The sequence below is a fragment of the Lemur catta genome, chromosome 22 (genome assembly GCF_020740605.2).
Source record: "Lemur catta isolate mLemCat1 chromosome 22, mLemCat1.pri, whole genome shotgun sequence".
Classification (NCBI taxonomy): Eukaryota; Metazoa; Chordata; class Mammalia; order Primates; family Lemuridae; genus Lemur; species Lemur catta.
The window spans coordinates 8,565,062-8,583,291 of NC_059149.1; positions in this window are offsets into that span (position 1 = coordinate 8,565,062).

An 18,230-nucleotide genomic window follows, 5' to 3' on the forward strand; every position below is an offset into this window, starting at 1 on the left:
TCCTTCCCCGTGAGTCTCCTCTGGTTAAATGAAGCATAGTGGTAGCATCCTCATGTCCTTGGGGACAGCCATGTGTCTTATATGAACAGAGAAGGCAAGAGTCTGTCCTGCTAAGCACCCACCACCCACATCTACTGATAAAGAAGGGCCTTCCTGGTCCACACGGGCCTTTAAACCGTGAGCCTAAGTAAAGGCTTCAGGCAGAGCTGTTCAGTGGGTCCCCCACAACCCCACTCGCACCAGGTCTGTAAAACCAAACCCCCCCGTGCCCTGTAGGAAAAGTCTCCTGATCGCAGTCATTTGTACGCACGTGTGAAGTAAAAACCCGGTGTTAGGTCAACCTGGAGATGTTTGCCTTTGGATCTTCCCTAACCGTGAGCTTAAAGACTTTAACATGACTTCAGGCATCACCCACCAGGGGACAGAGGTTCACAGGGGCAAAGTATTCTTTGCATATTCCCCGTGTAGACTACACGGGCAGCTGCACACTCCTTCCCCTCTGAGGCCAGCCGGCATCCCAATCCCATGCAACCATGTTAAGGAGCTTCTTGTCCTCACTTCTGGGGTAGGAAACAGGCTGTGAGATGCCGTCAATGGTGAACAAGGGGACTGTGAAGTCCTCTCCCCGCCAAGGCTCTGGAACACTCAGTGTGCTCCTTACAGCTGGATTAACCTAGACACATTCCTGCCCGGACACAGAAGCCCAGGCCGAATGTTCCAGGCGCCCTGCGATTGTGGGATTCTCTGCGGGGCCCACCCAGTGGTTTCCAGCCATGCTGGAAAAAACAACAAGCAGCAGCCCCACCCTTTCACTGCAGGGCACGGATCAAAACCGCACGCTGCCGGGTGTGCGGTTACTGCAGCAGGGGAACATTTGTCTTGCACTTTGAGTGCATCTTGCTGGAGACTTCTTTGGGGGCGACGTTATCACCAACATCATCATCAGATGGTATTTTTTTCAGTGTGCAGATGTGCATGACACAGGGACAAGCCAGTGAAGGTGGCTCATTCTGCAGGGTTTGGAGCTCTCTCTTCGGCACAGACAGCTGCTGCTCCTCAGATAGTTGGACAAGTGAGTTCCACACCCAGCCTCCCCTCACTGTGTTAGTCTAAAAATGGAGGCAAACAAGCTTATCTTCTCCAAAAACCCCATGCAGAGGTCTTTGGGGGACCTCACAGAGGCTGAGCCAGAACCCCACTTGATTTGGTTGGTGGTCTCCGCCACAGAGCTAATGAGCTGCAAATACTCCTCTTCAAAAGCACAGGCTGAGCCTTTGAAGCCTGCACAGACCCGCCCAGAGTCCCACAGTCTCCAGCCCCAGCTTCCCGGCAAGGCCCTCGAGAATTCCTCGGGTTGCGAATCAGAGAGCCTGTCCCACGTGGAGAGCAGGAGGGAACCAGCCACACTTCCCATGCACACCCAGCCTGAGCCTCCCCGCTGGAAAGGGGGGGACTGTTTTGCTTTGCACCCCACAGTTTGTGCATGACAGGAAGAGCCTGATAACAAGTACCATTTGCTGAGCAATATGTCACCCCCGTGCTAAGCACCACGCATGCGTCTTTCCTCACGTCTCTCACACGCCTTATTTTAAAGATGAAGAAACAGGGACACAGAGAGGTTCTGTAATTAGACCCAGGTCGCACAGCTAGTAGGCGGCATATCCAGGACTCCAGGCTAGGTCTGGCTGACTTGCAGAACCACACATTTCTACATATGACAAATTCATTTTATTTCTATGAAACCCCGGAAATAAGCCTTGATACGCAAGTGTATGGGATACACGTGCGTAGGGCCAAATAGAAATCAGTCCATGCCTAAAAGAAATCATGCTACGGGGCCAATGAACATCGCTGAGAGAATGTGGGGAAAGCCCTCTCGTGTGGATCTCACTCCTGTACTCCCCGGCCACACAGCTGCTTGGTGGGAAGACGTTTGAGTGTGCACACTGTCAGCTTCTAGTGAAATCGGGGACAGTAGGGACCATGGGTGGCTTCTGGGCCGCCAGGGGAGGTTTCTGCCTCCTGCTGATGTCTGAGAACTAACTTACGGGTTTTCTGCTTGTCTCCTGCACGAGAACAGCCAAAGTGTTGAGAGGAGAAGGTGGGAGTTAAGTGAAATTAAAGAGAAGCGAGTTGTAGAAGCGGAAGAGCCACAGTAACCTAGTAAGACTATACTGAGTGTGTATTTAATGCTCAAACCCACAGCAGTGTGCGCATGTGCGTGTGCAGCACCGGGGCGGGGAGGTCGAGGAAGGGGAGAAATAGGAGAACTTCAAGGCTCTTGAAAGCTGGGTGAGGAAGAAAGACCGATATTACATATAACAGCCAAACGCGGTTTGCATCATACCGTACGTAAGTGCTGAGTTATTCAATAGTAACTGCGTGATTCCGGGTCAGGGGACTTGGAATAGTAAGAGGGGGCTTCACGGAGTGGGAGGGGAACTGTAGCAGACCCTCGGAAGCTGGCTGAGATGCAATCCGGCGCTGAGGAAGAGAGGGCACGGCTGCAGGGGAGCACACGTATGAGGATCATAAATAATAAACCAAACCTGCGTTGTACTTAAACTCACAAGCTGTTAGGGCTCAAAGGATCCTCAGAGGCCGCGTAGTTCAGCCCTTCCCTTTGGAGACAAGAAAACAGAGGCCGAAAGAAATGAAGTTGCAATGGCTAAGCCGCTTAACCTCCTTAGGCGTAGTGGATGTTTGTCTCCATGGAACTGGGATTGCTTTGTAGACAAGATCTCAGGCGTCCTAATAACATCCTTGGGAACCAGCCAGGGAGACTGCGATGGTGACAAGGGCAGCGGTGGCGATTTGGTCCTTTGTTAGTCTGCATGATGGTGAGCTGGAAAGGAACCAGGTCCCCCCAGTTCTGTTCTGGCAGAGTCTCCAGGGAAAGGGAGCGCCGTGGGAGGGAGGGGGCAAGGAGAGCCCTCGGCCTCCCAAGCGGCCACACAGCACCACTCACGCTGGCGTCTGTCCTGTTCAGCACACCACGCAGCCATCATTTTGTGCAACACAACTTCAAGTGTGCCGTCTGGTGGAATTTCAGTAACTCTATACAATCCTGCGAGCATGAGCACAATCAAGATGCAGACGTTTCCATCAACATAAAGACTTTTCTCACAAAACCGTTCCTGTCATAACTCCCCCAGCCCCCACGCTCACCACAGACAACCACTGATCTGTTTTGCCTTTTCCAAAATTTCATATGAATGGAATCAGACAGCATGCAGGCTTTTGGTTTGACTTCTTTCCCGTAGCATGGTATTTTTGAGATTCATTCGTGTTGCCTGTATTAATATTTTGTTCCTTTTGCTTGCTGAGTAGTATATGGATATACCACAATCTGTTTATCTGCTCAGCAGTAAAATATACAGACGCTTGGATTCTTTCCAGTTCTTTGGGGTCTTGGGGGGGTTCTTTTGTTTTTTTGCTTTATGAGACAGAGTCTCACCCTGTTGGCTGGGCTAGAGTGCATTGGCGTCAGCCTAGCTCACTGCAACCTCAAACTCTTGGGCTCAAGCGATCCTCCTGCCTCAGCCTCCCGAGTAGCTGGGACTCCAGGCATCTGCCACCATGCCTGGCTGATTTTTCAATATATATTTTTAGCTGTCCATATAATTTCTTTCTATTTTTAGTAGAGACAGGGTCTCGCTCTTGCTCAGGCTGGTCTCGAACTCCTGAGTTCAAACAATCCTCCCACCTCGGCCTCCCAGAGTGCTAGGATTACAGGCGTGAGCCACCGCGCCTGGCCTTAACTATCTTTTTTTGAAGACAGAGTCTCACTCTATTGCCCCAGCTAAATGTCATCACAGCTCACAGCAACCTCAAACTCCTGGGCTCAAGCAATCCTCCTGCCTTAGCCTCCTGAGTAGCTGGGACTACAGGTGCACGCCACCACCCCCAGCTCATTTTCCTATTTTTTATAGAGACCAGGTCTCGCTCTTGCTCAGGCTGGTCTTGAACTCCTGACCTCAAGCGATCCTCCCACCTTGGCCTCCAAGAGTGCTAGGATTACAGGCATGAGCCACCGCATGCACCCTTTTTTAACTGTCTTTTGAACAAAAAAAGTCTTTAATTTTGATGAAGCTAATTTTATCAACTGATTTGTACCTTTTATATTTGAAACATTTGTTTGACCTAATGCAGTAAAGATTCCTCTTTTATATTTTCTTCTAGTTTTAGTTCTCAAACTTAGGTTTATAATTCATTTTGAGTTAATTTTTCTGCATGGTTTAAGGTAAGAAACAAGGTTTAGTTTTTGCATACAGATATTCTGTGGTTTTTTTCATACAGATATTCACCAGATGTTGAAAAGACTCCTTTTTCCAATTGAACTGCTTTGGCACCTTGGTCAAAAAAAAAAAATCAATTGATGATTTTTAGGACAGCGAAACTATTCTGTATGATACTATAATTGTAGATACATGTCACTATACATTTTTCCAAACTGATAGAATGTACAACACCAAGAGTAATATACATTACACCCTAATGTAAACTATGGACTTTGAGTGATAACAACATGTCAACACAGGACCATCAATTGTAACAAATGTACCATGTTGGATGCTGATAGCAGGAGAGGCTGTTCATGTGTAGGGGTAGGGAGTACATGGGAGCTCTCTGCACTGTTTGCTCAATTTGCTGTGAACCTAAGATTCCTCTAAAAATAAAGTCTGCTTGTAAAAAAGAAGAAAAAAAGTCTATTTTTGAAAAAAATCAATTGCCTGTATAAATGAGGGTCTATTTCTGGACTCTATTCTGTTTCATTGATCTAATATCTATATTTATTTCAATACCATATTATCTTGATCACTATAACTTTATGGTAGGTTTTTAAATCAGGTGATTGGTAAGTGATCCAACTTACATTCTAATAATCATTCTAACAGGTATGAGGTGGTAACTCATTGTGGTTTTAATTTGCATTTCTCTGGTGATTAGTGATGTTGAGCATTTTTCGTATACCTGTTGGCCCTTTGTATGTCTTCCTTTGAGAAATGTCTATTCAGGTAGGTCCTTTGCTCATTTTCTAATTGGGATATTTGTTTTCTTGCTATTGAGTTGTTTGAGTTCCTTATATATTTTTGCATATTAACACTTTATCAGATACATGGTTTGCAAATAGTTTCTCTTATTCCATAGGTTGTTTCTTATTGACTTTTTAGCTATCCTTCTTTCTAGTATTTTTAGTGGTTGCTCTGGGAATTACAATATAGGTCCTTTAAGTTTTACAGTATGCTTAGAGTAAATATTGTACATTTCAGTAAGTTATCGAAACTTTGCAACTGTGTTGGTCCATATTCTCTTACCCCACCCCATCCTTTATGTTACAATTGAAATATATTATATTTTGTGTATATGAAGTATATACATTTCCTTTGGTATTTTTTGTCATGGAGCTTTGCTAGCAGTGAATTCCTTTTCACCTGAAAATGTCTGTATTTAACCTTGATCCTTGAAGGATATTTTCACTGGATATAGAATTCTGGATTGACAGTTTTTCTTTCTGCAATTTAAAGATATTTCACTCTTCCAGCCCCATGATTTCTGATGAGATAACAGCCCTAAATTGAATGTACACTGTGTTCCCATGTACACAGTGTGTCATTTTTCTTTTGCTGCCTTCAAGATTTGCTCTTTATCTTTGAATGTCTGTGGTTTGTCTAAGATGCATCTTTTTCTCTCTATTCTTTAACTGGGATAATTTCTATTGCTCTATTTTCAAGTTCACTTTCTATTTCCTTTGTCATCACCATTGGATGTTAAGTCCAGCCAGTAAATTTTGATTTTTGACATTGTATTTTTCAGTTCTAAAATGTCCATTTAGTTCTCTGTCTTTTAAATCATTTCTCTTTCTCTACTGTGATTTCCTATCTTTTGATTCATTAGGAGCATATTTCATTTTACCTCATTGAGGGTAGTTATAATAATTGCCATTTAAAAATCTTTGGCTGCTAGTTCTAGTATCTGGTTCACTTCAGGGTCATTTGCAGTTTATTTTCTTTTCTCTTAAGAAACTGTTCCATTTTCATGGATCTTCCTATATTAGGGAAATTTCTGTTGTAACCTGGTCATTACAAATGTTCAGTTGTAGAAAATTTTAATTCTGTTCTTTTTCTCTGATGAGAACTACAAACTCTGTTTCTTGAACAGCAGTTCCCATGTCTGTTCAAATATTTTCTCTTTAACTGAATCCCTTTCAGTCTGTTCTGTGCATTTGGAGGGTCGGGAGAGAGGTGGGTGCTCAGCATTTGGGATCTTCTTTGGCTCTTCCCCACCATGGTTGCCCCACTCTCTTCAGCGCCACAAGTTAGTTCCCTGGCTTGGTTTCCTGGTTTCCCAGTCCAGAAAGACTCCAGCGTGTCCACCAGCACTCCTGCCACTCTGGCGTCATATCAGCTGCACCTGGCCCTGGGAAAGAAGCTGCAAAAATGAGAACTCACTTTGTAAAACTCCTTTCCTCTGAGGATGTCCTTCCCCCAAAAGCCTGTCTGCTTCCGTTCACTCTTCAGTGTCGGATGTAGCTGTCTTTGGTTACTTATCCAGATTTTTAGTTGATTTTTATAGAACAGTCTGTCTGGTAAGATCTTACTTATTCTGTCATTACCGGAAGCAGCAAGCCCAGGATAATCTTTTTAAAAAGCAATATCAAGTCACTTCCTGCTAAAATCTTGTAAACATCTTATCATTGCCCTTAAAGGCCAAAGTCCTTAGTGTGACCTTCAGTTAGACTCTGAGCATAAGGCAGAAGGTACCTGCATTACTAATGGTTTTCCAGAGAAACAGAACCAATAAGATATATATATATATATATGTAAAGAAATTTATTATAAAGTATTAGCTCACACGATTATGGAGTCTAAGAACTTCTACAATCTAGAGACCTGGGAAAGCCAGCAGCATAGTTCAAAGACCTGAGGGCCACCGAGCCAAAGAGCCAATGGTGTGGATTCCAGCCGAGTCCACAGGCCTGAGCCCCGAGGGCAGGGGAAGGTGGATGCACTCAGGCAGGGAGTGAATCCAACGCTCCTCTCTGCTTTCTTCTATCCAGGCCCCAGTGGACTGGACGATGCCCACCCACATGCGGAGGGTGACCTTCTTTCCTCAGTCTACCGATTCAAATGCAATCTCTTCTGGAAACAACCTCACAGACACACCCAGAAATAATATTTCACCAGCTCTCTGGTCATTCCTTGGCCCAATCAAGTTGACACATAAAAATTAAACATCACAGCAGTCTCAACTGGGATTTTGAGGATAGTTTGATGAAGAGACATTTACAAAGGTTGAGGGAAATAAAAAGACAGGCTAAGGCACTCTGGGTCTAGCAAATATGGAAGCCATGGTGACTCTTAGGCCTGAATGGGCACGGGGAGTAAAAAACCAAGCCAAAAAAGCTAGAGCCATGGAAACGGGGCCACCCACAACAGGACACAGCCACTGCCCGAACGTCAGCACCCAGCAGGGACAGGGCAGGAGGGAATGCCATGACTCCTCCTCCCTGTGTTCTCTGATTCCTGCTGATGTCTCCACGGCCCAGATCCAGCTGAAAGCCCGAGGGAAGAGAGCCCAGGTGCCACAGTCTTCGGTGGCCAGCCTCCTGGGCTGCAGAGCAGGACAGAGAAGGACCCTCTTCGGCCTGGTCCTGCCCTGGTGTCCCCTCCAGCACAGGCATACTGGACATCTTCCAGTTCATCCAATAGTTCTCTCCCTCCTTTGCCACAAGATATTCCTCCTGTGAATGTTTTCCCCCATCTTTGCCAACCTCACCTCTCTTGTCAGCTTAAGCCTAAATTCCCCAGAGAGGTCTTTTATGACTCCCCAGACTAGGAAGTGACCCCCTTTCATGTATTTCTAAAGCTCCCTGTTCTTCTGTCTTACAACACCAAGCTCACTAGTGAATAACCAATCGCATATTATAATGAGTTAGTTACTTCTCAAATATCTGCCTTCACCAACAAACTATGAGCTCAAGGAGAGCAGGAGCAAGTTCTGTTTTGCTCACCACTCTGTCTGCAGTGCTAGCACATAAGCTGGCACTAATGCTAGCTCATACTAGTGCTCAATACACGTGTGGATTGATTAGTCAACATGCCTGTCTCTCTTGCTGGAATACGAGAAGACTGACTGTGTTCCATGAATTCATGAATCCCCATCTCCTAGCATAGTGCCTAGTATATCATAGGCCCTCAAAAATGTGGCTGGATGTACTAATACACAATACTATTTGTATTTTAAACCTATGCTACATTTGAAAGTAATGAGTTCCATTAATTTAATGCCCACTGCAAAAAGTCTTTTATTTGTCCTAAAATTTCCTCATTCAAGCTTGGAGGCTGACCCCTGCTCCCCAATTTTGTGATTCTCGAATTTGGGAGCCACATCTATGTCCACCTTTCCAGCATGTTTCTGCAGCCTTCACTCTGCCAACTCTCGCACATTTGACTTTCCAGTTCAAAGGGACTGCATCTCTGTGGTCTCTTTATACTTGGCCAGACTTCAGCCCCTAGAATACTTTCTCCCTCTCTTCTATAATTTCTCAAATGCCATCATGCATTATTGATTAGCCAAGATCAGAAATGTCCACAGCACTGTGTTCGACTGGTAGGTTCTTGCACCAAAGAAGGACAGAGTTTTCTCTCTCCTTCCAGCCCTTGTCCTGATGGGCAAGTCAATCAAATCCTTGGCAAGTCAGATTCCTCATCTATGAAATGGCAGTGACATCTGCTGTAGCAGTTGCTGAGTAACAAACCACCTAAAAACTTAGTGGCTTAAAACAACCATTTTATTTTCTCATGATTCTATGAGTCAGCCGTTTGGGTTGGGCTCAGTTGGTGGTTCTTCTGCAGCTGGTCTTGCCTGGGGTCACTCATGAAGCTGTGGTCAGCTGGCAGTTCAGCTGGATAGAGTTCCCAGCAACAAGAGAAGGCAAAACCCCCAGTACGCAAGCACTTTTCCAGCCTATGTTTACATCACATTTGCTAAGAGCACACTGAACAAAGCAAGTCACGTAGTCAGGCCCAGCGTCATTGTCAAAGGGGCTACACAAAAGCATGGATACAGGAGGAATGATTCATCGGGGCCCATTACGGTAAAAGTCTCCCTACCTTTTACTTAGAGAGCTATGGTGAGGAACTAGTGAGATATTGCTTGCACACTACAGTGTACAATGTAAATGCAAGTTATTACTTAACCGGTGTATGTAATTCCATAATTTACATTATATTGATTATGTATCTGGGATCTTCCAATATCCCCTATTGGATTCAAGTCTCTTTGGGATGGTGTTATAGGTTGAGTTGTATTCCCCTGAAAAGATATGTTACAGTTCCAACCCCCAGTACCTCAGAATGTGAACTTATTTGGAAATAGAGTCATTGCAGATGTAATTAGGTAAGTTAAGATGAGGTCATACGGTGGTAGGGTGGGCCCTTAGTCCAGTATGACTGGTGTGCTGGTACGAAGATGGCCATGACACAGAAATACGCAGGGAGAACACCTCGTGAAGACAGACACGAGACGGGAGTTATGCTGCCACAAGCCAAGGGACATCTAGGGCTACCAGAAGATGGGACAGGAAAGGAGGGTCCTCCCCTGGACCCTCCAGAGAGCGCATGGCCCTGTGAACACCTTGATTTTGGACTAAAGCCTTCAGAAATGTGGGACAAAAAAAATATCTGTTATTTTAAGCCACCCAGTTTGTGACACATTGCTACTGTAGCCCTAGGAAACTAATAATATGATAAATATATTTAACTCCCTATCAGCTTCATTTAAAGAGGCTTGAGATAAAATAAACCAAGAGTCTTTGATTAGGAGTCAAGAGTTTAGGACGCTCACCATCTGTGGCACTTGACCAAGTCATTTCTCCTTTCTGGGCCTTAGTTTCCATATCTGTTCAGAATGAGGGTTGCAGTATATCCATGTTTCCAAAGCATGGTACGGCTGTACTATGATAAGGTACTTGGGATGATTTTACAGGGGCATATGGACGAACATTTTAAAATTGTAATGTTTAATATTAATTATGGCTATCTTAAATGTATGGCAAGTAGGGCTGGTTTCTATTACGTTGGTAATATAAAACCATCCAGGGTTTTGAAAAGTCTTAATTTAAATAAAACTATGAGTAAATAATAGCACAGTTGGCATATGTATATGGCAAAAACTGTGAAAGTGGTATGTGAAAGACTGACATTTGGGGAAACACTGCACTTTATATTCTCAAAAGATCCTTCCAGATCAGAAGTGCTAGGATTCTGTGGCTCTGCAAAGATGCCCGCCAGAATGAAAGGCAGGGGAGGCACTGGAGGAAGACAGGCAGGCAGTTACCGAGGAGATGAGAGAAGCTTGGGCAGCTCTGCAAGACCCCAGGAGGGGCAGTGAGATCCTCGTCACTCGTGGGAATGTCCTCTGATTCAGGAGCTGTTTGCTCCATGTGCATCACATGTCTTTATCGCCACACGCCACCGTCCTCATTGTTGGCTTTGCCGGGGTACACCTTACCCTAGTTAAGCTTCCATGACCGAAGGACCCAGGTCCTGAGACACAAACTGCCTCCCCTACTCAAGAGGCAAAAGGTAATAATATCAATTTAGGAAGCTGGGAAATCTTTCAGTTGGACTTGCCTGTAGGCTGTTTCTGGTTTTCATACTAGGGTATAATATGGGGTCATGTTTGACTATAAGAGGCTAACAGGTGGCTGAGGAAAGGGCAAGGAGCATGAAGACAGATGCGTCATAGTCTCTCAGAAGCCCCTTAGTACTGGGAGAGACCTCAGAGGTCATGTAGCCTCTAAAGCATCCCATTGGGTGTCGTCCAGCTTCTCCTGAAACAGGTCCCTTGGCAAGCCAGCCCTTCCATGTCAAATGGCACTGAGGGTTAGAAGTGCCCTTCTCTGTGCTGGACTGCAGACTCCCTTCTCATAACTTAGATTAGTGGATCTTTTAGCTGCAAAGACCCCTCAAGAATCATCTGGTTTGGCCCCTGCCTTTGAAGAGGGCAGGTGGCGTTACCCACATTTTTCATAGAAGATGACTGAAACCCAGAAGATTCATGGACAGAGTTACTCAACCTCATCTCTGGCTCAGTAGCTTCCTATTATGCACATTCTGATTGACCTTTCAGAGCTGGCTGGACCAAAAAGCCATTAGTCCTTCCTCGTCCTCAGTGCAGCATCTCTTCTGCAGCAGGTGGGATGCGTGGCATCGCCTTCCTCCAGCCCCGGTGCTGCACTCACCATCCTCTGCCCACCCTGGGGGAAAGCCTAGTTTTCAACATACCTGTGCGGTTTCTGTTCCGCTGTTGGCACTGACCTGTTGGGCTTGGGATTATTGCCTGTTGGTCCTTGTTCTGCATTTAGTCTCTCCACACAATAACTCCCACCTGCTGGAAAAGACCCCCTCGCGTAGCCACACAAATCTCTTCTTCTCTAGAGTTGATACTGCTAGTGCCCTCTCCTGTTCCCCAAGGACATGGCTTCCAAATCCGAACACTGTTCTTAGGGTCTTCTGGTGCTCAGAACTGAATACAACAGTCTAGACACAGCACGGCTGTACGGATACATGTGCATCTGTACAACAGTCTGGACGCAGTTGGAACACAGAAAGCCCTTAGGACTGGAAGAGACCTCAGTCCTTGTCTGGCCACTAGACTTTGATTCATGCAGCATTAACTTTTGGAGCAGCCACAGGGCACTCAGGACTCTTGGTGAACTCTCAGTAAATTAAACCTCTAAATTATGAACCAATATTAGACTTCAGTTCTCGTACTTTTTACTTATACAGTGGATATTTTGTAACGTAATTTCTAAAAATCTCAGATACCCGTGTGGATCACCTGCTCACGTCCTCCAGGCCTCTGCTTAAATGCCTCTTGGTGAGGTCTTCGGGGAAGGGCCCCCAGGAGCCCAGGTCTTTGTCCAAACATACTTCTCTAGCCTTCCCTATTTCCTTCTCTGCCTTAGTTTTCTCTATAGCAGGGGTTCCCAACCTACGGTGAGCTGTATAATTATTTCCTTATATATTACAATGTAATAATAATAGAAATGAAGTGCACAATAAATGTAACGCACTTGAATCATCCCAAAATCTTCCCCCTCCTCCCCAGCCCATGGAAAAATTGTCTTCCATGAAAATGGTCCCTGGTGCCAAAAAGGTTACGGACCGCTGCTCTATAGTACTTAATCACCATTTGACATATTATTTATTATTTTACTTATTTACTCTGTCTTTTCAAATCTGTCTTCCTCTACTAGAATGTGTACGCTCCGTGAGGGGCTTATCAATTTATTCACTACTACAACTTCAGTACGGATGGAGAGTTCCTGACACACGGGAAACACTCAGTGAGTATTTGTTGAATTGATAAGTGAATAAAATGCAGATGTATAGTCAGCTTGGGTTGCCATAACAAAACCTGCAGCCTGGGTGGCTTAAACAACAGAAACTTACATTGTCATAGTTCTGGAAGCTGGAAAAGACAAGATCAAGGTCCAGCAGTGCTCAGCTTTTGGGGAAGGCTCTCTTTCTGGCTTGCAGACGGCCACCTTCTTACTGTGCACTCTGGTGGCCTTCCTTGGTGAGTGTGCTCAGGGAGAGAGATTTCCTGCAAGGCCACCTATCCTATCAGATTAGGATCTCTTTCTTGTGACTTCATTTAATCTTAGTTATCTCCTAAAAGCCCTATCTCCAAATACAGCCCCATTGGGGGTTAGGGCTTCAACATATGATTTTGGGGAGACCGAGTTCAGTCTATGTAGCAGGACATTGGAGATCACCTACTCAAACTACCCAGGTGGTTGGTGCAGGTGAAGAAACTGTGGGCCTGGAATGGTGAGGCCACATCTTGTCCGCTCACTTCCTGCCAAGTCCTCACACGAGGGCCACCAGTGGCACCTTTGGATTGATGTGAGGCTACGCAATTCCCCAAACCGGGCTCCATCCAAAAACATACATCTATCACCTTAGTTCTCCTCCCTGCTGGGGCCTCGCCTCCAAATTTCAAGACCAGAGCCCCTGCTTCCAATTTGCCCAGAGGTCTGGAAAATGGGCACAGCTGCCAAGCCTCAGATGCTGCAAGAACCTGCCATCTTCCCAGGGATCCACCGTCAACCGCACTCACTGAGCCCGTGCCAGTGCTCATCCAGCTGTGCTCCCCACGCGATGACAGCAGGCGGGTAGGAGAGCACTCATTGTCCCGAAATTACGAGAGAAGAACAAAGTGCTAACAATGTGTGTGAGGCTGGCTCTGGGGTGACAAGTTCCAAAGAGAGAGAAATCAGAGTGAGTGGAAGAGGTCTTCATGGACATCATGACTCAAGTCGGGGCTGGAAGGACATGTGGGACACGGACAGGCAGAGAGGAGGAGGGAGGACTTTGCCACCTGTGACAATGGGCGGGGGTGGTGGCAATAGAATATGAACAAAGGGCTGAATCAGTCAACCCCAGGTGTGGGTCTGGGAGGGGGACAGGGCTCCAGCATTCCTCAGTGAGAACAGCACCAGGAACTACAACCTCCTCTGCCAAGTTCTTCTGTCCTTTCTTCTTTCCTCCTTTCCCTGCAGCTGCCAAGGCGGACAGGCCCAGAGCTTCCCTAACAGTTCACAGGAAGCGTCCCAAGAACGATTGTTCACAGCGGACCTTCGATTCTCCCAGTAGAACAGGCGGCTCCTTGGACACTCTTATTGTTCTTCCCACCCAGGGTTTTCTTCCATCAGCAGCCAGTTCTGGGGGATTGGGAGCCCCAGCTTACTAACTTGAGCAGAGTCCAAGTTCCTTAGGGTCTGAGGTCCATTTGGGGACAAGGGTTTGGACAGCAGGTCCCTTCCTTCTTGGATTCGACAAGAAGTGGGTAGGTCACAGGCAGCTGTGCTGAGTATTTATGTTACGCAAAAGGCCGACTCAGCCCTCCTTCCTGCCAAGGTCAGCAAGCCACGTTCCCAAGAGTTTGGGCGTGTGGGTGTCCTCTGGACCAGCAGGGGAGTCTGCCAGGAGCCACGGCCTTAGCTTGTGCAGATCGTGTCCCCAAAGGCAGCACCAGGTCCCCCTTGGATCTCTTCTCTCAGCCCTGGCCTCCCACACTTCTCTCACGGAGCACTTTGTCAACCAACGAACAGGACTCCGGGGACATCATGTCAATGGTGACATGGCCTGGGCTGAGTCGGGGTGGTGGGGGGCTGTGGCGAGGACGGGGGGGCCTTGGGGACACGTGCGGGCAGAGTGACTACAGTAATAGGCTTGTCGATGCAACTTCAGCCGAAGCCCCCCTCAGCTTCACTGCCACCATCAGCCACATCTAGGCACGTTCTCACTTCAAACTGCTGAGATCAGAACGAAGCGGATGTGATTTGGAGAGGAAAGTAAGCAGCAACAGGACAGCCTGAGCACTGACTGCGGGAGGTGGCGGAGTCGCTCCAGCAATTTGCTTTGGGAATTACTGGGAGACCAGTTTGGGAAGGGAAGACGTCTGAGGTGCGGATCAGCCTCCCGTGTTACCGACCACGTGCAGGGCAGCTATTTCCCTCGTCCCGCGGGCTTCCGCTGCCCCCGCATCCTAGGTACGCTCGGGTCGGCCCTCTGGAAAGTGCCCCAGGCCTCAGCTGTCACTCACGAGCTGCAGGCCTGGGTGCCGTAGTCACGGTGCCCCCGAGCTCGGTGGGCTGCCGCTGAATGAGCTGCCCACCGGCCCCAGGCGGAACCCTGTGAGAGGAGCCCCCCACCCCAAACCTCCCTGGATCCCTGAGCGCCTAACCCCACCCAGTGCACTGTGAAGAAAAGACACGACATAAACATAATACGAAGAAGCGGCACAAGTAGCAAGGAGAGCGCCCAGCGAGCCAAACCCCAGAATGATCCGAGAGAACATCCAAAGTGTTTTCTCCAAACATCTGTTGCAATCGAAGCTCAGGGCCCACCCCAAGGATCAGCACTGGGCCCGGGTCCTCTGCAGCCTGTGGTGGCAGGACACGGGGGACCCCTGCACTGCACATCTCTGCGGGTGGCATTAGAGAGTACGGCCGGCTGGGTGGGACCCCAAAAGGCAGGGTCTGGTGCTGAGCTCTGTGTGAGACCCAGGGGCCCCAGTTTAATTAGAATTCCTGCCTAGGATGAAGGCCTGTGGCTGCCAGCCCCGGCCTCGAGCCATTGGTCACGGCCCATAAAGGCCACCCATGAGTCACGGAGCCTGGGCGGGGCTTGTGTCCCTTGTGGAGGGCGTCTTGGAGTCCTCTGTGACCCCTGCCTGCAACCCAGGCCCCCAGGACTGCATCCAAAGCCCCTTCTCAGCAGGCCACGTGTGTAATGACACCAGATAGGGATCTAGGCCACTAGTGTCCACTCGGTGGAGTCTCAGTTCACTCCACACGCCTTCCACGAGGTCATTCCTGTCCCCAGGGCGCCCCCATCCCCACCCTGAATGCAGCTCCAGGAACTGCCATTCAAACTTGCACGTGTCCACGACGGCTGCAGGGTTGGCACAAGGGCAGAGCCCACCTGCCCCATAAGGGCGAGTCCTTTGCAAAGATTTATATCAAGCAAACATTTTTAAAACTGTGAAATGTGTCATAAACTCCCAACCAGGCTTTCTAACAATGCAGTCGGTGGCGACTGGCAGCTGCTGTCAGCTCCACGATGCTGCCACAGGCCCCGGCAGAGCCACTGACAGGAGCAGGGCCAGCCTGCGGCTCCGCCTGGCTCCAGCACTCGGAGGCTGTGTCCCCAGAGGGGAGAGCTCTGGCCCACCCGCCAATCTGCATGGTGTGACCCTGAAGCCTCCAAATACTCCCCTTGCAACAGACACCCCAGAAGTGTCTTTAGATTCCACTTTGACATTCTGGATCCTGCTAAGCTGTTTTCCCAAGGAGGTTAGCCCTTCCAGGGATTTGCAGTCATTTACACTTTAGTGTGAATGAAGGATCTAAGACCAAGATTAATTTAGAGAATTAGGAGGTGGGACCCCAGGATGCCAGAGTTCTGAGGGGAAAAGAAGTGAAAGGATGAGGAGAAACCAGGCTCTGAATTCAGTCATTTAAGTCAGGGGAAGCTCTAGTCATTCATCAATGACACTGTGGTTAAGGGCAGGTTGCTGGGGCCAGATTGCTGGGGTTTGACTCCTAGAGCCACCGCTTACTGGCCACTAACTAGCTTGGACAAGTCACTTAACGGCTGAAAATGAAGGAAATCTTAGCACCCTCCTCCAGAGTTGCTGTAAAGACTGGATAAGTCAATGCAAGTGCACGTGTAAAGCATTTGGAGAACAGAGTCTGCCACCGGTGCTGTAAGTAAGGCCCACATAAATGTTGCTGCAGGTTAAGTTCCATTATCTGAAATACTTGGGACCACAAGCATTTTGGATTTCAGACTTTTTTTTTATTTTAGAATATTTGCATCATCCTGGTTGAGCGTCCCAAATCCCAAACTTTTTGAGTGCGTCCTGTCTGCACTCAAAAAGTTTCGGATTTTGGAGCATTTCAGATTTCTGGTTTTCAGATTTGGGATGCTCCACCTCTACTGTTAGCTACAAAATGAGGGAAGGAACCTGGAGAGTCTCGGCATTCTACTGACAGAGTGGTGGCGCTTCAGGAAGCGGTCTTTGAGAGAGTCTCCTGCTTGGAAGGTGAGCACTTCTTTGCTCCCCTGAGGAATGTTCTGGAGTGGGCAGGCAGGGAAAAGTTCAAAGAGATCCCTGGAGAGGCCCTGAACCCTCCACCCCTCTGCGCACAGAACTCTACTCTGCATAATCACCAACTTTCTATCTCGCATGCAAACCGAGTGCCACACGAATAAATCAATTCCCAACCACTACGAGTCTGTAATAATCCCTCTCACTGGCTCTTCGAGCCTGCTGTAGGGAGCACCTAATTAACTAATAGCTGAGATCTGGTGCCTCTTTCTCCTGGGAGAAGCCTCACTAAATCCCTTCCCCGGAGCCCTCCCTGTCTTGCTGATAGAATCTCCCAACCAGGAGACGGGCAAGCAGTTAGAATGTGGGAATATGAGGCCACTGTGCTAATGGAGATGAGTGATAAATAAATACATTCCATTTAATTAACTAAAACAATCATTACGGAGACTTAATGTCCTCCTGTATGGTCTAATCTTAATGTGACCGTTAAGAAAGGTCAGTACATCATAACGTTATGAGGGAAGCTTTCAGCTGGGTCCATCTCCCCACTTGCACGTTTTCAAAATACTCAGATTCTTCAAGATGTAGCCCTAACTCGTGCAGTCACCTACCCCACAAACCTATTTACTGAGTGCCTACTGCATGCTGCCACCAAGCTAGGCATGAGGGACACGTATATGAACCAAGAGCAGTGGTCTCGGAGGGGCTGCACGCCCCACCTCCATCCCGGGGAGGGAGACCAGCTGATCTGTTAGAAGTCAATAAGAAAATATTAGAAGTTCCATTTCTATTTATTTATTATATATATATTTGAGACAAAGTCCCATTCCGTTGCCCGGCTAGAGTGCAGCGACATCATCATAGCTTACTGTAAACTCAGACTCCTGGGCTCAAGCCATCCTCCTGCCTCAGCCACCCGAGTAGCTGGGACTACAGGCACACACCACCACACTCACCTAATTTTTGTGTTTTTTGTAGAAATGGGGTCTCGTAAGTTGCTCAGGCTGATCTCAAACTCCTAACCTCAAGTGATCCTCCTGCCTTGGCCTCCCAAAGTGCTGGGATTACAGGCGTGAGCCACTGTGCCCAGCCACTATTTTTAAGCTTGCCTGCATTAATTTCTATTTTTGTGTTTCCTTTATAATGACTAATATGTGAGTACAGACATGCATGGGTAAAATGTTTAAATAAATACCCAGATATTGAAGGTACATGCCCAGAACGTTTTATCCATGGGGTGCCTGATTAGAGAAGTTTCAAGACCACTGAGGTAGAGCAGTGGTTCCCAGAGACCTGTGGGAGATGGGTGAGAGGATTAGAATCCCCATGGGGAATCTCTTCTAAATACACTTGCCCATCCGCCTGGAGGAACCGTGGGACTCTCAGGGGAAGAGATGGAAACCATTTGTGATTTTAAAAAGCTCTAGGTATTTCTGACACCAACCCTACCCGCTCCCTGCTCCCTGGTGAGAACTGCCTGTTCACTGACTGCTTCTCGGAAGCCCTCTTTACGCCCCTTTCCCAGCCTGCACTGCGATGTCCTGGGGTTATGAATAGCATTTCAGATCTAATTCACATAATTGGGGACTTAGTTGTAA